Source organism: Odocoileus virginianus, chromosome 6 (assembly GCF_023699985.2).
Source record: "Odocoileus virginianus isolate 20LAN1187 ecotype Illinois chromosome 6, Ovbor_1.2, whole genome shotgun sequence".
NCBI classification, from domain to species: domain Eukaryota; kingdom Metazoa; phylum Chordata; class Mammalia; order Artiodactyla; family Cervidae; genus Odocoileus; species Odocoileus virginianus.
Genome location: NC_069679.1, coordinates 20,156,127 through 20,176,536, shown reverse-complemented (window position 1 = coordinate 20,176,536; position 20,410 = coordinate 20,156,127).

The following is a 20,410-nucleotide window of genomic DNA, read 5'->3' as shown; positions in this document are numbered from 1 at the left end:
ATTGAGTCAGACTCTGAGGTTAACTCTGTTCCAGCCAGAATATGGACTTCTTTGTCCAGAGTAAGCTTTGCCACATGAAACACTTAGACCAAGCATTCTAAACAAACAAACAAACAAACTTGGAGCTAGGGCTCTTCCTCCAGTATTAAGATTTAATTCTTTGAATGACAATCTAGCACAATTAAATTTTCAGTACTCTACTAACTCTAAAACACAACTGGGATTAAGAAGCACTGGTCTAGACCACTGTGCAGTAATATTCCATATAGGACCAAGACATAAGATTCGCCTACAAATTCTGAAGACAATTAGATTCCTGTAATTCTCTTATATGTAATCTTGCCAGAAGAAGACAGCACACATCAGTCCTGTCCTACTTTCCCTGTTTTGTAGCAATTCGGGAGTCTTTTAGGGGGCTGCTCACCCATCTCTTTCCTCCATACTCATCTGATCCGTATCACCCTCCTCTTAGACTAATTCTCGGCTTTTTAAAGTATGGTCCTCAAACAAGCCCCAGTGCCATTACCTGAATAGAAATAGGGCTTCCTTTGGTGGCGCAGATGGTAAAGAATCTGCAACGCAGGAGACCCAGGTTTAATCCCTGGGTCAGGAACATCCCCTGGAGAAGGGAATGGCTACCCACTCCAGTATTCTTGCCTGGACAATTTCACGGACAGAGGAGCCTGCTGAACTACAGTCCATGGTGTTACAAAGAGTCGGACACGACTGAGCGACTTTCACTTTCACGGATGGAAATGCAGAATCCCAGGCCTCACCTAGTGGGTCAAATTCTGCACTTTAATAAGATCTTCAGATGATTTTTGTGTGTTTTAAAATTTGTGGCCCACTGCTCTATCCCACCTCTACATAGATCCCCTTTTCAGGCATTTTTCCTTTTCAGGGATATGTGCCTGAAAAGACCTTGACACCAGGATATTTATTATGCACTCTGTTCCTTCTTTTATCTCATGAGAAATGAGGTTATTAGTTCTTTACCATAAAGCCTATCCATGTCATTCGCTAAGTGAAATTAATGTAGAGTCAAATATGTATGTGTATACACATGTGTGTATTCATATATATATATACAAAGGGGAAAGAGAGGGGCCACCAGTTGTCTCTGCAGTTGGCCAGACAACAACTGGTTGATGGGGGGGTGAGGATGGTGGAGGGAGGAGCTGTATCAGAATGCCAAAACTCAGCACTCAATTATGTACTCAATGCACAACAGCTGAATGTGTGAGCTGTTCAGATGCCATCCGTGTTTCTTGAGCCTTGTTTTCTCCTTAATTTGGCTGGGGGACGGGGGGGGGGGCTCTCTTAGCTTGTGTCAGGTGGGATCTCTTTGCTTTATGGTCTAGTGACTGTGGAACAGACCCTGGCAGCTGGGCCTGAGCAATGCCTTAGATACTTAACTATTTCAACCGGACATGCCAAAGGGCTGCTGGATCCGAAATAAATCACTTGAGCACACGCTGCTCTTTATCTCCTCATTATTAGTCAATGACGGAGTCTTCTGTTATTGAGAATAGGAGTCCAGAGAAGTTTAAGTCAAGGTGAAGTTCCTCTCTCACACATTCGTTTTGATCACCACCATTTAGTGAGGACTGTCTCTGGTTCCAATGAGGGCAGTGTAACAATACAGTACATAGTGTTGAAATTAAGGATATGGTTTTGAGAAAGAGACTCACAGACTTAGAAAATGAACTTATGGTTGCTGGGGGGAAGGGACAGTTAGGGAGTTTGAGATGGTTATGGACATACTGCTATATTTAAAATGGATAACCAACAAGGACCTATTGTATAGCACTTAGACCTCTGCTCAATGTTATGTGGCAGCCTGGATAGGAGGGGAATTTTAGGGGAGAATGGATACATGTGTTTGTATGGCTGAGTCCTTTTGTTGTTCACCTGAAACTATCACAACATTGTTAATTGGCTATATCCTAATAAAAAATAAAAAGTTCAAGAAATCAAAAAAAGAATATGGTTTCTGGAGTCAGGAAATTTTGGCTTGAATCCCACTTCTGCCACATTTAAGTTTCGACCTTGGAAATGTTTCTTCTTATGTTAAATATACAGTACATAGCATTGCATCAAGTACATAGAAGGGCTCCATAAATAATATTATTATGATCATCATTATGATCATACTCTGAGTTACATGTATAAGCAATTACTGAAGATCCAGGGTGAGCCTGGGATTCCCTTAGGGACTAGTTTTATTTATTTTAATGAAGTACAGTTAATGGACAATATTACATATTACACGTATACAACACAATAATTCACAAATTCAAAGGTTGTACTCTGTCTATAGTTACTGTAAAATATTGGCTATATTCCCCATGATGTACAATATATTTTTGTAGTTTATTCTATACCTAAGAGTTTGTACCTATTAGTCCCCTACCCCAATAGTACGCCACTGGTAAACACTAGTTTGTTCTCTATGTCTGTGAATCTGCTTCTTTTTTGTTATATTCACTAGTTTGCTGCATTTTTTAGATTCCACATATAAATGAGATCATACAAGATTTGTCTTTCTCTGTCTGACTGCATAATGTCCTTCAAGTCCATTCATGTTGCTGCAAATGGAAAAATTTCATTCTTTTTTATGGCTGAGTAGTATTCCGCTGTATGTACATACACACACACACACATTTGCTTTATTGACGATTGTAAATAATGCAGCTATGAACGTTGGGGTGCATGTATCTTTTTGAATTAGTGTTTTTATTTTTTTCAGATATATGCCCAGGAGTGGAATTGCTGGATCATAAGGTAGTTCTATTTTTAGTTTCTTGATAAACTTCCATGTTGTTTTCCACAGTGGCTGCAACAATTTACATTCCCACCAGCGGTGCATGATGGTTTTCTTTAGTATACACAGTGCTCTGTGTGAGTTGCTTTGAGATTAAAGAACATAGACATCCTTATCCAAAGAATAGCAGGTATATTTAATAATACACAGGCATCTAGGCTCCTGAGGAAATACGTTTTGAAGAAAAAGGTACAAGCTGAGGTGGATTGCTGTGAGTCTTAAGAATTCAAGAGTGTACAGAAACAAAATTCAAGTCCTAATGCAAAAGGGTTTAGCACCATGCATGCTTGTCTAAAGAAAGCTGCTGCTACCATGGTTAATTCATTTTGTGATTTTTTTTTTTTTTGAGCCATGCTCTAGCTCCAGCCAAGTGCTAGACTGCATTTACTGTCCTCAGCCTGCTGAGTTTCCCTGTGACAGCTCCATCTCAACCCTTACTGGAATGGAAGAGATTTTAGGCAAATGGTTGGAGTCCCTGGATGCTGGGTTATTCTTGGCAATAATTCACCTTGGCCTGGATGGAGTCATGCGACTCTATCCTCATCGTCTGGGGCTAGAACCAGGAGAAATTGCATCTGTGTAGAGTAATGCAGGCATGGAAACCCCACCAAGGCACAAACCTGCATATAATGAAAGGGTAGACAGGAGCCCTATTATTTTTAAGTAATAGAATCACTTATCACACAATGAAGTAGCCTCAGACAGAAAACAGACAACAGTTTTTTTTTATTGTTGTTGTTCTGGTTGATAAATATATATGCACATGTAAGACACTTTCAGAGCCTCTGTTTTTCCATATAGAGCCACCCTTCTATATCTATGGGCTTCGTTCGTATCCGCAGATTCAACCAACCGGGAATCTGTTGGTAGAATCAGTGGATGCTGAACCAGCAGTTGCGGAGGGTCAGAACTTCGCCAGTTTATGGTTGCAAGTATTCTCAGGATTCTGCTATCCTCGAGGGTCCTGGAACGGATCCCCTGCGGATACTGAGGGACGATATACTTACTAAGCGGTGAGTACTTGCTATCTCACACACGTGCACATACTCAGTGGCCTCCCCACTGAGAAATCCCAAGGTTTCTTGAACTTTGTTTAAAAATCACTGCATTAACTGATGTCCAAAGCATACTTGGCTCTTGTTTTCCATTCTACCCGTGAACTCACTATAGCTTCAGGGGTGTAAGAAAGGGTTCCTTGAGCTGAGGTGGAGGTTGGGGGATAGAGTCTGTAAGAAACCCAGAGAAGGGCCTGAGCCTAGGGCTGAACAGAGAAACAGCCAAGGGGACCAGGGAAGGGCTGAGTGGTAGTAGAAGAGATGAGCAGCGTTTTAAGAGCAAATGAGGCAGGAGGGGATTATTTCTGGGTTCTCAGGCATGAGACACTTGCCCCTAGCTCACCTGAGGCAGTGTTTGTCACCCATTTGTGCCCTGGATTGTTCATGTACCATCAAGGTATCAAATATGCTTCCTGCACCCAGCTCGCTAAGACATTCCTCCTCTGTGCTGTATTGCTCCTGTGGGCTGAGGAGCAGGCCTGGGAGGTTAGCAGAGTGTGGAGGGCAGTATAGGTGCCCAAGCTTCCGTGCATGGAAGTCCAGCCAGGACTCCAAATCTCTAGGCCTCCTGAGTTACTTCTTTATTTTTATAAACTGTGTGCTTGAGAGCATTTTAAAAGCTTTTTATCTCATATTTGAGATCTGTAAGATAGAAGTCTGACATTTGGCCAAATATCCTCATGACTAATTCTTAGAAAGACAGAACCTTAGTGAAATGAGTGATCTAGACAGAAACAGGGAAAACATAAAGCAGCCCCTGGGTTAGGCAAGCATACTGGCAGGATTAGAAAATTTACAGGCAAAGAATACCAACCACTTTTTGAAAAACTGAAGTATGTATATGTGTATATGTATATATATAAGACTTATTCTCTTATTTGGCTGTGCTGGGTCTTTGCTGCTGCGTGGGCTTTCTCTTATTGTGGTGAGCGGGGCCTGCATCGTGGAGCAGGGCTCTAGGCACCGGCTTCAGTAGTTGTGGCATACACAACTTAGTTGCTCTGCGGCATGTGGAATCTTCCCGGACGATGGATCAAACTGGTGTCCCTTGCATTGCACAGTGGATTCTTAAACACTGGGCCACCAGAAAAGCCCTGAAGTATGGTTAATTTACAAAGCTGTGTAAGTTTCAAGTGGACAGCAACCCTCCTTCAGTTATAGAGGTCAAAAAGACCCACAGAACCAGAGACAACCCCCTTCCCTGCTAGATATTGTCCTGACTTCCATTTTAGATACTTAAAGCTTTAGATTTGTACAACTTTCTCACTGAATTTCTAATGAAACCTGTACAAATGCTTTTCTCCATGATCCAGAATATGTTTCTTTCTGCCTGGGAGGGACTGATGATACCTACAAAGGAGTTGTCAAGCCATCAAGATTGACTTCAAAGTCAATTTCATTTCAAAATTGGGCTTTCAAGTTGAAGTGTTCACCCACTGTATTTTCCTTTTTTTCCCTTCCACTCTCCTTCCTGACCTGTCTTGGGAGTGCAGCTACTGAAGGAATTACTGGTCTACTCTGTCCAGTTCATTGTACACAGGGGAACAAAGGGGCCAAGATTATGGACAGGAGAAAGCAGCAGGACTTCTCTCAATGCGTACAGAGGGGCTGCTCCGCATCAAAAACTGAGGCCCTTTGGCCACTGAACACCTTGAGAAGCGGTGGCAGTGAGTGATTTCCTTCTCTTAGTTTAGACACCGGGATGGTGATTTCCGCCCAGTCATCAATTCCATCCTGGAGTCTGGACTTGGGCAGACTCCCGTGTGGATTTAAGAGAAAAACCCACTGTGATGAGAGTGAAAGCAGAGTGGTGGCGAGTTTGGAGGATGGATCAAGAGGTAAGGAGTGGGCTGGATTTGTAAGGAATGGGCGGTAACTGAGGTGGCTTTTGCAGACTCTGAACATAGTGGAGGTAAGAGAGCTGGGTTTCTCAGAAGGGCGCTTCTAAGAAATCCCACTGGCACCAGCCTGTCTAGTCTCGACCATCCTAAGGCTTTGATAGGGAACCAGCTGCTTCTGTCTCGTCCCCGTGCCTCATTGGGCAGTGAGTGGAGTCACGGGTGAGAAAGGACTCGCGCAGACGCCTCCCTGAACACTGCCCCCGCGATGTGCAGGCGCCCAGCATCTGCTCCTGCCGCCTGCCCGAAATAGAACATCTATTTTGTGATGGATTAGTCCTTTGGCTCCGATCCTGCCCAGGTCACCAGCTCAGCCTGTGACGCGTGCTGGGAGGGTGATGGGGTGGGGACAGGGGGCACTTAACTCGTTCAACACATTCCCTCTCCTCTCCTGCGGGAGTGCCTGTCCAGTTGCCCAGACCTTAACTTATGTGGAGAGTTGGGGCTGGCAGGTGCTCAGAGGCGCCTCCAACAAGAGGATTGTCTGTCTGGTGGATCCCTGTGTCCAGAGAACCAAATTAAGGAAGATCTTTCCTTTCTCTCAGAACATTTACTTTCTACTTCTCACTTAACCTATTTGTGTTTCAATGTCCTCATCTATAAAATGGGTTAGTAATCCTTCCTTATATACATACATACATATATTCGGTCAGTCGCTCAGTCCTGTCAGGCTGTTTGAAACCCCAGGGACTGTAGCCCATCAGGTTCCTCTGTCCATGGAATTTTCCAGGCAACAAAACTAGAGTAGGGAGCCATTCCCTCCTCCAGGGGATCTTCCTGACCCAGGGGTCAAGGCTGCAGTGGCAGGCAAATTCTTTACCACTGTGCCACCTGGGAAGCTCAGTCTTACCTTATGGAGCTAGTATTATGATCAAACAAGTTAAAAGACATGAAGTGCTTGTAACTTCACAAAAAGATGGATATTGAAGGATACCAGTTACATGAGGTATCTGGAGCAGTCAAATTCACAAGAGACAGAAAGTGAGAAAGTAGAATGCGGTTGCCTGTGGTTGAGAGGAGGGGGAATTGAAGGTTATTGTTTAATGGGCACAGAGTTTCAATTTAAGAAGATGAAAAAGTTCTGGAGGTGGATGGTGGTGATGGTTGCACAACAATGTGAGTGTACTTAATGATACTATACCCTTAAATATGGTGTAAATGGTAAATTTTATGTATGTTTTACCACAGTAAAACATACACAAACTATCCCAGGTATATGAGGTGCTATGGCATTCTAGTTACTATTTATTATTATTATTATTATTCCCTTCCCACTTAATTTTACACACATTTTTTTGTATATATATATATATATATATATATTTTTTTTTTTTTTTTTCCTCAAAACAAACCCAAAAAAGGCTTTTGCTCATACATTAGTGAGGTGTCCTGTCACCTCACTTGTGGACAGCTTCATTTTACCCACACAGAATGAAAGAACAGGTTTGAAGCCAGAAAGTAGAGTCTGCCCAAAGTCAATTCTATTACCCATAGACTTGCCCATCTTGACTTCAAAGGAGACTATGTTCTCCCCCAGTGGAAATTCTGAAGGCAGCCCAGATAAGACTCTTGGAAAGGCTGCAATGGAGTGATGACTGGTACTGGGTCTCCATTTTATCTGGGGAATTGGTTTTGGAAAAACATAGTGAGAGCTGCTCAGGGACTCACCTCAGGACATCCTGTGTTTGGAGGGCTGTTTGGAAACAGTCAGGATGTCAGGAATTCCAAGGGTTTGGGCCCCGCCTGGGGTGAACTTGAGGCTCCATTCAAGATTCTCTGTCTGTGTCTCCATTGCTGCCCTGGAGCAGGACAGGGTGGGCCAAATAGAGCAGCATTGAAATATACACATTACCATATGTAAAACAGACAGCCAATGGGAATTCACTGTATGACATGGGTATCTGAAACCCAGTGCTCTGTGACAGCCTAGAGGGTGGGATAGGGTGGGAGGTGGGAGGGAGGTTCATATGCATGCCTATGGCTGATTCATGTTGACACAAGGCAGAAACCAACACAATATTGGGAAGCAATTATCCTTCAATTAAAAATAAATGAATTAAAAAAAAAGATTCCTTGATACCCATCTCCCAGGACTAGCCCCTAAGCAACCCAGCCTTTGGAAGAAGAAGCAGAGAGTCGTGCATCCTGCCATATTCACTATAAAGTCCATCCTCTCACAGAGCTGTGCTCTCATATTTTCTCACCATCCAGAGTGAATGAAGACAAGAGAGACAGTTTATAGTTTTCAGTAAAGTTCTAAATCTGACTGTTGCGAGTCTTATAAGACATTACTTAAGAAAAAAAATAAAAAATAAAAAGCCCTTGGATCATCTCAGAGGATTCTTTGGAAAGATCCAGAAATGATTGATTGTATCTTGTAAGTCTGGAGGAAAACCAGAGGGAGCAATTTGGGGCTAAATATGTGAAAACTCTTGACTCACACAGTCAGCATGAGGCTATTTTTGTGTGGAATATTTTCACAAGCTCACTGGGGGTGTGAGGCTCCATCAGAAAACAACATTTCACCTTGTGGGAGATGAAAGTGAATTTTCAAGGACCTGAAACAACCTTTGGCCCTGGCTCGGGAGGCTGGGGAAGGAGGAGTTGACTGACACTGGGCAGCAGAGAGAAGCCACAAGGCCGATGATTAAAATGGTGGCTGAAAAGGGCAGGCAAGCAGGACAAGCCAAAGACTTGAAGATGGTGAGAGAGCACCAAACGGAAAAAGCTGAGGCCCTGGCCCATGCCCTCCCACTGACCTGAATAGTTTCTGCCCCACACTGACCTCCAGTTTCACACACTTGGGTCTTGTAAAGCGGATTTTGCTTAAATTCCCTGTTAGCTAGAGATTACAGATGAGTCACAGTGTATAAAGGGTTATACCCTCTGTGCCACCTTGGGAAGGCACATTCTGCTGAGTAGGTCCAAATGCAGCGGGTGACAAGTCCATGCCTTGCCAGCCAAAGGCTCCCTTTTGAAGCCTCCCCAGGGGGCCTCTGCAGAGACAAGGGCAGGGCAGCCTGTGGGAGCTGGGAACCTGATCCGAGCTGCGTGACTGCTGCTCCCGCACACGGGATCAGACATAAAGATGCCGCCCTCACAGGCATCCTGAGTCCATTCAGACCCTCAAGATCAGTTTGAGGTACCCACTCACCACGGGTGTGCGTGCGCACACACACACATCCCCATAGAATCTGGGACCAGCTTCTGAAGCCCATGGAACCTTTGTTCCAACACCAGAGGGGGATGGAATTGCCTGCTGGAAATAGCAGGCTGCTGCTTCCAGCCATGGGGCTAAGATACACAGTCTGTGTGCACTTTGCATTCAGACAGAGACCCGAAATAAAAGTTAATTCAAACAAAAATATTTGACATTCATGCTAAAGTGAAGAGAGACAGTGACCAGAGAATCAAGAAGCAGTCATTTCTGAATCCAGTTCTGCCATTGGTGATCTTGAGCGAATAATTTAATCTATGTTTCTTGATTTCTCTAAATTAAATCAGGAGCCATGAGTCTGACCAGTGATTCACCTACACAGAGGAAAATTGGGGTCAGGGTGGTCTGGAGGGGAAGAGAGAATGTTAGTAAAATTTCTTGTCTATATACAAAAGTATGAAGTGTTGAGGAATGCAGTAAAGCCCTTATAGTGACATTGGGTTTGCATGTTGTAATTTCCTGTCTCCATCTCATATCTTTGGGTTAAGTGTTCTCACTAACTCAAGCTAAGATACATCCTCTCAATGCTGAGCACCCCATAGACACTGCTTGCCCCAGTGGTTATGGCGTAGTGAAATAGAGCATACAGCCTTACCTTACAACCTTACCTGCCAACTGATCAGGTAAATCTTAGTGAGACTCCTGGCTTATCATTCATGGATGTCTATACTTCAGGCTTCTTGTTTTGCTCAGATTTCTTGAAAATTTTTGTTTTCCCCATATTCCACAGCTGCAGCCTCCATGTAAAAATGAAAATGTCATCATTTTACTAATTTAAACTTGATGTTTCTAAGAGCTGATCACTTTGGGATTTGGATATAGAAATATTCAATTATTCTGCACTTGTCAGAAGCACAAATAATGGTTTCTCTTGAGAGTCATGTTCTGTTCAATGGGATTATGAGTTACAAATCAGTCTTCATTCATTCCAACAAAATCTCATCTGCTATGAACCTCTTCTTCATGGCTTACATATTTGGATCTTCATGAGGATAGACTAAGAGAGATAAGCTGAAAAATATGTGTAAGATCTATAACATTCTATCAAGGGATGGAGTAAAAGAAGTTATGATGTAAATATTTCATCCATGTCTGATAACCAGTTTGCTGAGACAGTGAGACCTAGCCTTTTTGGTCAGTCTTCTGTGGAGAGACTGGTCTGGTATATTTCTGTTTTAGTTAGATTCTGTGCTCTAAAACGAAACAGTTTGTTGCTTTGAAGTAAAATAAATTAAGTTCTCTTCAGCCAGTGCAATTATTCTCATTGACTTGAATATACTGCATGTCTGTGTTATTTTCTGCAGCATTTCAATATAAATGTCTAACAAGGTGACCAGAAATAATAAGCTCTTGACATTTCCCTCCCCCTGGCCAACAGAACCTAATTATTCCCTGACACCAACTTTCCTTGTCAGGAGAGTCCCCACAGAGCCTAGAAGCAAGGACATTTTAGACTTTACAGATTAGCAGAGCTGAGGAATTTGTACGTGTAGCTTTAAAATAGCTGAGCTGTCAAGCAAGGGTCAGTTTTCACATCGGACATTTATGGTGAAGAGTCTGGTAAGTAACTCACACTGCTTAGCATATTTATTTATAGTAAATTAACTGTTGCCAAGTTTAGTCCCAATTTATTTCAGGGGCTGTAGGGAAGTCCACACATACACACACACATACATGCGAGACACAGACATCATTTAAACACCTATTTCTTCCAGCTTATTCTATCTTCTGAAAATGATTCCGAGAAATTCAAGAGGAATTGTCAGAATCAAATTCCCAAAGACTTGATATAAAAACAAGACTGTCTTTACAAAAGAGAATTTCCATTCGCTGATTTTGTACATTCAAGTGCATCGTAGCATGGGCCTGTCCTTCTCAGAGCAGGGAAAGCTCTTCCAAGCTCCCTTTCTGGGCTTTCTGTCCCCTTTTCCTCACTCTAACCATCTTCATCTTCCAAAAACTGGGAGCTCTTCTGTGGGATCAGGGCTGAAAGCAAGCTGAAAAAGTCATGACCAGTAAGAAATTGGGGGTTAACAGGGAACCCGTTTTAAAGGTATTTGCATGTTAAAGGAGAAGTCTAGAAAAGATTCACCTTGAAAGAACTATATCTCTAATGGTGGAATAGTTGGGAGTCTTGGTGGAATAGGGGTGGCAGAAGAGGGGTGTGATTGCTTTGAAGGGAAAGGCATCTTCCCTATGACCTTAAAAACAAACCATAGATGTCATCTTCTGTTTCTTCACTTACAAAGCCACTGCTTGGCCCTTCTAATGGAATTTGGTGTTTTAACAAACGAAGTTCGGTTCCCTCTTGCTTTATTCTTTCCCGGAAGATGTTCATACAACTGTGAACACATTTATTAGTAAACACTGTACCTGCTTTTAGCAACAAGCTGTCTAATAAACCTTTCCAGGGTTTCTGGCAGATGGGCCCTGTGTACCCCATTTCTGCTCTTTTTCAAACTCTTTCCTGACACAATTTTCCTGGTCCAGGAAAATTCACACAGTCCTGTCCATCTATTACTGCTGTTCCTGAGGCGTCTGGATCAAAGGGTTAAACACCCCTCGTTCAAGGGGGGATGGATGTCCGCCCACTGCACACAGCGACCTGCATGCGAGGACAGCCGCCACGACGCGCCAGGCCTGCGAGGGTCCTGCCTGAAGAACAGCAGGGTCTCGTTCTGGAAGGCGAGGGACAGCCCGGTCACCGGGCAGGGCCGAAGGGCAGGAAACACCATGTACTTTCCAGCGTCTGTCCGAGCCGCGCTGGCAGCTGGGTGGAGCAGAGACGGCCGGAGGCAGCGAGGGCGCGTCTGTTCACCAGCTCTGCGCCTCCTCAGCCACAGAAACGGTTCAGTCAGGAGGAAGCCTGTGTCTGTTCACACACGTGGCTTCCTTCACCCGCGCACAGAGAGCACAGCCTTCAGAAATGATCATCGTGTATGTCCAGCTTTTCAAGCTAGAGCTGGTTTTCATACTCAGCCAAACTCTGGGGAAGGGTAGTGAGGTGCTGGGCAACTAAGTCAAAGGCAGGAATTCATTAGTATTACTGAACACAGTTTACTCATGGTTGGTCTGAAAGGATGGCAGCCCCTGGTCAGGCTCCTATTCTACTTTCTCTGCAGTTTAATTCAAACTCCTTTACCCCAGAGTCCTCGGAATGAGATCAACTGTAGCTTCTTTCTGGTAGATTAACTCTGTCTGGCTCACTTGATTGTCCCTCACTTTCCTTCCCACATAATTGATATTTCTCTAACATCACAGAGATGGCAGGACTTGAAGAATATTGATTGCTGTTATTATCTATGTCTTGGTTGGAAACTGCTTTCATAGGGTTCCCTATGAGGCAGCTCATGGAGCCCAGAATACTGGTTTGGACTCTGTGCTTCTACCCTGCTTGAGGGACCAAGCAGCTTGGGACTGGGTGTGGTGTGTAGTCACACAAGCTGTCCTGCAGGTGTGTTTGCCCCATGTTGCTTGCTTTCACTGGGATTTTGGTGCCCGGAAGCAGTTCAACAAGTGCTTGTTGAGTAAATGAACAAGTGGCAAAATGAAAATACCCTCTTCTGGACCTTTAGTGCAGCATCTTACATGCAGCATCCACTCAGTAAGTACTTGGTTGATAATGTTATATTTCATCTCACTGTATATACAGAATTTAGAGCCTGGTATCAGCTACTTTAGCATTGCGTTGTTCTTAAGATGGATAAGGGGTGGTACTCAAGGCTGCTCATACCAGCGCGCTATTAGTAACGAGAGCGCAGGTATCTCTGCAGTGCAGTGAGAGGCACTGCAATTCTGTGGCTTCACTTGGGAAACCCAAGCAATAAGGAAGATGCAGTGGAGTCACTGTTGACCCTAAAGATCAACTGGATCCATTCTTCCAAATTCTCATTGAGCAAAAGAGCTAGACATAGCCATACCTAGCTGTGCCCAGCCAACACCCTCCCTGAGCTTCCAGTCTTTATTCAGAAAACCCAGAACCCCACTTACATTTCTTTCTAGGTCCTTGTACAGTGAGCAAGCACATCTTACTTACTGCACAACCCCAGGCCCCCCAGCACCTGTGTGGAGCAGTGGTCCATCCACCACTCACATGCTTGCCCCAAGGGAGAGCAGAGATGTGCTGTGCCTTTGGTCTTGTCTCGTATGCAACTTGTCATATGTATGTGGTCAAGACAGTGCATCAAGGAAGTCCTTTTCCTTGGACCGCCTCATGTCCCTGTGTAGTTGCAAGTATAGCCATGTCATTTCCGTTAGACAAAAATTTATTGCATTATTAAGTATTAAGTGAGTATTAAGGGCTTCTGATAAAGAATCCACCTGCCAATGCAGGAGATACAGGAAACGGGGGTTCAATCTCTGGGTCAGGAAGATCCCTTAGAGGAGGAAATGGAAGCCCACTCCAGTTTTCTTGCCAGGAGAATACCATGGACAGAGGAGCCTAGTGGGCTACAGTCCATGGTGTTGCAAAGAGTTGGACACGACTGAGCACACAAGTGAGTATTAAAAGGGTTATTATTCTGGCTGCCAACAAATTCACCAGCCTCAGTGTTTGTTCAAGTGAGTGATAACTGGTCATAATAGTGAGGATTAGAGTAAACAGAAAAGACTTCAAGTTTCAGGAATTTACCATGAAATGAAGGGGAAAAATAATACTGTAACTGACAGAAAGCAATGGGGAACTGTAGATGGATTCCCATAAAGTGACATGCACCTGAAAGTGATTATTTCTGAAAAGCTTAAGAATTTTAGTGTTAACTACTAGCCCATTGGAATAAATATTTTGTCATCTCTGAATGAGGCTGCATAAAAGCTGTGCCTCTTCCCAGCAAGGAAAGATGCTTGTCTGCATCTCTGTGTTGTGATGGGTGTAGAGTCTAGCTTATAAGTTCTTCACAGGAGAATTAATGTCAAATTACTGAAACAATAGTGCATTTTCCAAAAGCCCCTTCCACCTCCTATGCTCCATCTGCTAAATGTGCTTGAGGCCTTGCACGATTCAGCATTAGAATGCTCCAACCGTCTGAGGACAAAGTGACCTTCCCCCAGGTTGGAGAACTTTGTGCTGTGACCCAATGAGGACATTCCCTTCAGATCTGAAAGTCAGGGACCCTTTCTCCTCTGGATGTGCTCATGATGTCTGCTGACCAGCCTGGCTTCCGCTCCTGTGCATCCCTCCACATAGAATGGCCCGTCAACAATTGAGTGATATCCACTATCATTTAGCTGTTTCCTCTTACAGTTGTTTTCACACACATACACACACCAGTTTCCCTGGTGGCTCAGGCAGTAAAGAATCTGCCTGTAATGCAGGAGACCCAGGTTTGGTCCCTGGGTCAGGAAGATCCCCTGGAGAAAGGAATGGCAATCCACTCCACTATTCTTGCCTGGAGAATTCCATGCACAGCGCAGCCTGGCAGCCAACAGTCCATGGGGTCGCAAAGAGTCAGACATGACTGAGCGATGACTAGCCCTTTATATACATATAATCTCATACTTTCTGTATCACCTTACTGTTTGTGTTCAGGTATTGTTTTAGAAGGTAGATATATAGTACCAGTAATGCAGTTTACTTATCATTTTTATGATTATTTAATGTACTTACAGTGCAATGTATCCCATACTAGACTGGTCTCCCCATAGACCAGGATTCTTTTTATTCCTATGATGCTGAGCACAGAACTATACTGAGTGCAGTTATGTATATGTTTGTTGAAAACCAGAATAAATTAATACACTTCCCTGAACACCTAGAGGAACTCTCAATAAACATTACCTGATGACAATTAAAGAGCTATCATAAAAATTTATTTCTTTTATTCAATGAACTACTCTTACTAGTTATTTGTGGTGAAATGTTCAGGTTTTGAATCTTGTAAAGTCATGGGGAACGAATAAGCTAAGGCAGGCAATAGTCAGTTGATTCTGGATATCCAGTAGATTCACAGACTCTCACTCTTACCTTCTTAACAGAATTGGGAAAGGTATAGGACATGTAGGGTCCTGTGCAGGAGTATGTTCTGGAAACTCTGTTTCTAGTCCAGCTCTTCATGTCCCTAATAAGGATGTATGCTCCACCTCCAGACCTTCCATCATTCCTGGGCAATATGTGGTTTTTAGATGAGAAGCTAAAGAGTATGACTAGCTCAGTGCTCACATTTTTAAAGTACCTACCTGACCTTAGGACTGCCCTCTTTCTGTGCCATAGAAAGCCGTTCTTTACCCTGGCCCTAAAGGAAATGCCCACATCTTGCTTTTTAACTGAAGCTAGTGTGGTTGCTGAGTGCTTATTCAGAAAATATCTTCATGAGAGTGGAATGACTGTCCAAGGGCTGAGCTGCCCAGTTCAATTTTTCAGATGACTCACATGGTGATAGTTGCGCTGACCCGAGGGAGCCAGCAGGCTGGATGCAGGGCTGGTAGGTGAGGCCCTGCCCTGGCATTGGGGTGGATATGTGAATCCATGCTTTCACATCCCTTCTTAGGAGCTGCAGAAAGCAAAAAGAAAAAAAGTGGTCCTTAGAACCACTCTAAGCTTTTCTTAGGAAGTAATAGGGTTGTTCAGAGTCTGGCAATGGAAATTGAAAAGGACAACAGTCTGTAAATATGCTGATGGTGTGTTTTATTGTCCTTGTTGTGATCATGTTTATTTATTTTGAAAATAATACTTTTTTTTTTGGTTTTTTACTAATTCAAAGCAAAGTGCAGAGGAAAAAAGAGCAATTCTGAGTTATTAGGAGAAAATGTGTTTTTATGGTGAGTAATAGGTGTGTCTCGTTATTTTCTAGCCATATCATGGAAAGATACTATTTTTCATTCTAGAAGTGTTAAGCAGAGTTCAAGATAAACAAGTGGGGAGTTCTCAGTTATTTGAGGAGACACACTCTGGTAATGATGATTTGGGGACAAATTAAAATAGATGTAAAGGAATGTCAGCTCCAGGGACTAGGCTGCTGTTTCGGTCTGAGTAGCTCTGCAAAGGTTGACATATGTTGCAGGAAATCACTGATGCATCTGCCCAGGAGAGTCAGTGCCTGCCAAGGAATAGTCCACCTTCCTTCAGAAAAGGAAGGTAAGAGAAAGTCTCCGGGATCAGAGTGTTCTCTCCTTGGAGACGTCGTAGGCAGGATGTTGTGTTTCATGGAAACTAGTTCACAAAATGAAGCTTTCTGTTCTCATTTACCAGCTTCCTAATTTTGTTATTCAGTCTCTCAGTCATGTCTGACTCCTTGTGGCCCCATGGACTACAGCCCACCAGGCTTCCCTGTCCTTCACCATCTCCTAGAGCTTGCTCAAATTCATGTCCGTTGACTCTGTGATGCTATGCAACTGTCTCATCCTCCTCGTCCCCTTCTCCTGCCTTCAATCTTTCCCAGCATCAAGGTCTTTTCCAATGAGTCAGTTATTCAAATCAGGTGGCCAAAGTATTGGAGCTTTAGCTTCAGCATCAGTCCTTCCAATGAATGTTCAGAGTTGATTTCCTTTAGGACTGAGTGGTTTGATCTCCTTGCTTAGCTTCCTAATAGATTTATAATATTCCAGATATGAAGAGAGAGCTACTCTCTGCAAGACATTGTACATTTTTCTGTAAAGTATGTCTTGACTGAAAATAATTTTCATTGGTCTCCCGTGATTCAGCTCACAGAGCCCAGAATGCTGGTTTGGCCTTTGTCCTTCTACATTATTTGAGAAAACCTCTTCCACTTTTCTGTTTTGGTTCCCTCCTGTCTGAGACAAAGGTTTTTCTATTTCCGCCTCTTAGGGATGCTGTCAGGTGGGGAGTAAAGGATGGCCATGACATTAAGACCCTCCAAGGTTGCCAGGGGAGAGTTCCTTTGGCTGGGAGACAGGGCCATGGCCTTAATCCTATCTCTGCAGCCTCTTCTAACACGGGAGGGATGAAGCAGCCTGGAGTGGGTCTTGTTATACAGGTTGTCCTCTGGGTGTGTTTACCCCATGTTATATTCTTCATCACTGGGACCTCAACTCCTTGGAAGAGCTTAACAAGTGCTTGTTGAATAATCGAATGACTGGCTGAATGAAATGCTGTCTTCTGGACTTCAAGTGCAGTGCCCTGTGAGCCTGAACATTGATTAAACGCGTGGTTGATGATAAGCTGTTACACTGCAACCCACTTTGCATACAGAATTCAGAGCCTGACTTGGCTGCTTTGGCATTTTGTTACCTTTAAGATGAATGAGGGGTGGTGCTCAGAATACACCATCATCCTATTGGCAACAAGGGTGCAGATACCTATGTGGTGAAAAGCAGTGGCATTCTGTGGCTTCACTTGGCCAGTGAAAAGCCTGGTTACCAGCCTTTCTTCTAATTCTCCTAGTCTAAGGCTTGGGCTTCAGCTAGCAGAACTCTTTCAATGAAGAACTCTGTTGAAAATCCAGTAGCTAGGGCAGTCACATTTAATAAGTCCTGTTGAAATCTGTTAGGATTCTGCATCATAATGACCCTGTTCCTATGATGACAAAGGAGTCCTCTTAGGTAAGAGCTAACGACTCTGAGCAAATGAGTTAATTACTGGGTAAGCAGCACAGTTGGAGGAGAGATGGGAAAGTCTGACGCCTAGTGGTCATCAGGGGAGGGCCTGGAACTAACCACACATAATTCAAGGAGGAAAATGTCTTAAGAGCATCACTGAATCCTAGATCTGGATGAGACTTAATGAGAAACATTTCTACCTTAAAAAAAGATTTTGGTTTTTGGTTTGCTTTAAGATACCAGATCTGAGATTCTGCCTGCATCCTGACTCTGGTGTACATGGTGCGGTTGGTTAAAATTGTGGTGGAAAGGACTGGTTACCATAAAAATATAGACCCATTAAAAAAAAAAAAAACAACCTAGAGCTTATAGCACTGGAGTGGCGGGATGGCTCCATGTCAAGTTGCAGACACCAGGCTCCAATTTAAGTAAGGGCTGAAGAGAGAAACCCTCGAATTCAGAGGTCACACACCTTCCTTCTTCAATTTGCCTACAACAGACTTAGATGAAGTGATTTCAGTAGATATCTCCAGCTCTGAACCATCTAATGTTTTAAACAGATGGTTATGTAAGTGCTTCCCTGGGGGCTCAGTGGTAAAGAATCTGCCAGCCAATGCAGGAGACACGGGTTTGATCCCTGGGTCAAGAGAAGGAAATGGCAACCCACTCTAGTAATCTTGCCTGGAAAATCCCATGGAAAGAGGAGCCTGGTGAGCTACAGTCCATGGGGTCACAAGAGTTGAACGTGACTAAGACTCAACATCAACACATGTAAGTACATCAGTGAGTGATTGAGTCATCTTCAGCAAGCCATTGCTTCTCTCTATGCCATTATCTATGAAAAAGTGAAAAGTAATTCTATTCCCTGAAAACCTTTCTGAAAGGTAGCTCCGCTGCAGTTAACCCAGGAGTTTAAAAGTGCAAAATCTCTTAAATCCAGAATCTGGGATTAACCTCCTGAGAAAATCATCAAACAAGTGCTGAAAGATGTATAGATGAGTTGTCATTGCAAAAAAATGTTAAAAAGTCTTAATGTCCATCCCCAGTAAAGAATTGACTGAGTCAAGTACTTTTACATAGTAGGATATTATAAAGGAATTAAAAATATTAAACTAGGTCTATTATTCTAGTATTGTAAGATGTTAAGAATATCTTGATAAAAGCAGTCTACAAGACATGATCATCTTTTTTGGCAGTGAGTCAAAATATATACAGAAATGTTTGAAAATCTCAACACTCAGTGGTAGGATTATATATGTTATCTTTTACTCTTTATGCCTTTTTGTATTGTCTGATTTATTTTTGGCAATGAGTTCATATATCACTTAGTCATTTCTGACTCTTTGTGACCCCATGGACTATAGCTTACCAGGCTCCTCTGTCCATGGAATTCTCCAGGCAAGAATACTAAAGTGGGTTGCTATTTCCTACTCCAGGGGATCTTTACAACCCAGGGGTCAAACCCAGGTCTCCTGCATTTCAGGCAGATTGTTTACCATTTGAGCCACCAGGGAAGCCCTTCTGATATAACTTTATGACAACAACAACAAAAATAATAAAACAACTCAAACTTTTCATTCCTATTCTTGTATCACCAAAAACTCTTATTTTCACCAAGAAAATTAAAAGGTAAGAGGGGACAATGTATATGAAAGCTGTTAAGCTTTACTCTAAAGCACATGACCATTAGTAAGGCAGTTTTACTTATTTATGTTATTTTTTTCTTAGTAGCGATGTGTTTGTAGAGTTAAAAAATATTTTCTTTGTGACCCCATGAACTGTAGCCCTCCAAGCTCCTCTGTCCATGGGATTTCTCAGGCAAGAATACTGGAGTGGGTTGCCATTTCCTTCTCCAGGGGTCTCCTTGACCCAGGGATCAAACCCACATCCTTTATGTTGGCAGGCAGACTCTCTACAGCCGAGCCCCCAGGTGGTGCCCATGACCAGAAGCCAACTTGGTGCAAATGACGTAACCTCTCTGTCTCTAGTTTCCTCAACTGCAAAACAAGGAATGGAACCCTTACCACACAAGGCAGTTATGAGGAGTCCTGGAGTTAGCATCTAGGTGCACACATCTGTAAGCATTAGTTAGTTAATTCGTCAGTTCAATCGCTCAGTCATATCCGACTATGCGACCCCATGAATTGCAGCACGCCAGACCTCCCTGTCCATCACCAACTGCCAGAGTTTACTCAAACTCATGTCCATCGAGTCGGTGATGCCATCCAACAATCTCATCCTCTGTCGTCCCCTTCTCCTCCTGCCCCCAATCCCTCCCAGCATCAGGGTCTTTTCCAGTGAGTCAACTCTTCGCATGAGGTGGCCAAAGTATTGGAGTTTCAGCTTCAGCATCAGTCCTTCCAATGAACACCCAGGACTGATGTCCTTTAGGATGGACTGGTTGGATCTTCTTGCAGTCAGTAAGCATTAGTCATCTTTATTATGATCGTTCTTAATGCTTAGTATTTTGCATGTGTCATCTCACTGAACCCTAGCAGTAAATTTATGCATGTAGGACACTAAGGTTCAGGACGTTAAATAACCTATGAAGGAGAAGGGACTGACCTGTGGAAGGGCAGGGATTCCAACTCAGATCAGGGTCCAGAGTGCTCCCCATGCAACTGTCCATGTTGGCCAGCTTACCAAGACAATAACAAATGTCATCAATGTAGGAGGACTGTTGAATTTACTCTCTGTGTTGTAGCAATAGGATTTATTTCGGAGTGCAAGAAAACACTCACGTTTGTTCCCGAGGCTAGAACAATGTGATTATATTTTAAATGTCTGTGTAAGTCAGAACTTTCTCAGTGAGAGTGAAAACAGTCAGCTTATTCGCTGACTAAATGAAATACCCCAGGGTAGATCTTCCTGATATTCAGATGTGACTTGATCCAAGTGTCAAGTGATGTCACCAGGAATATTT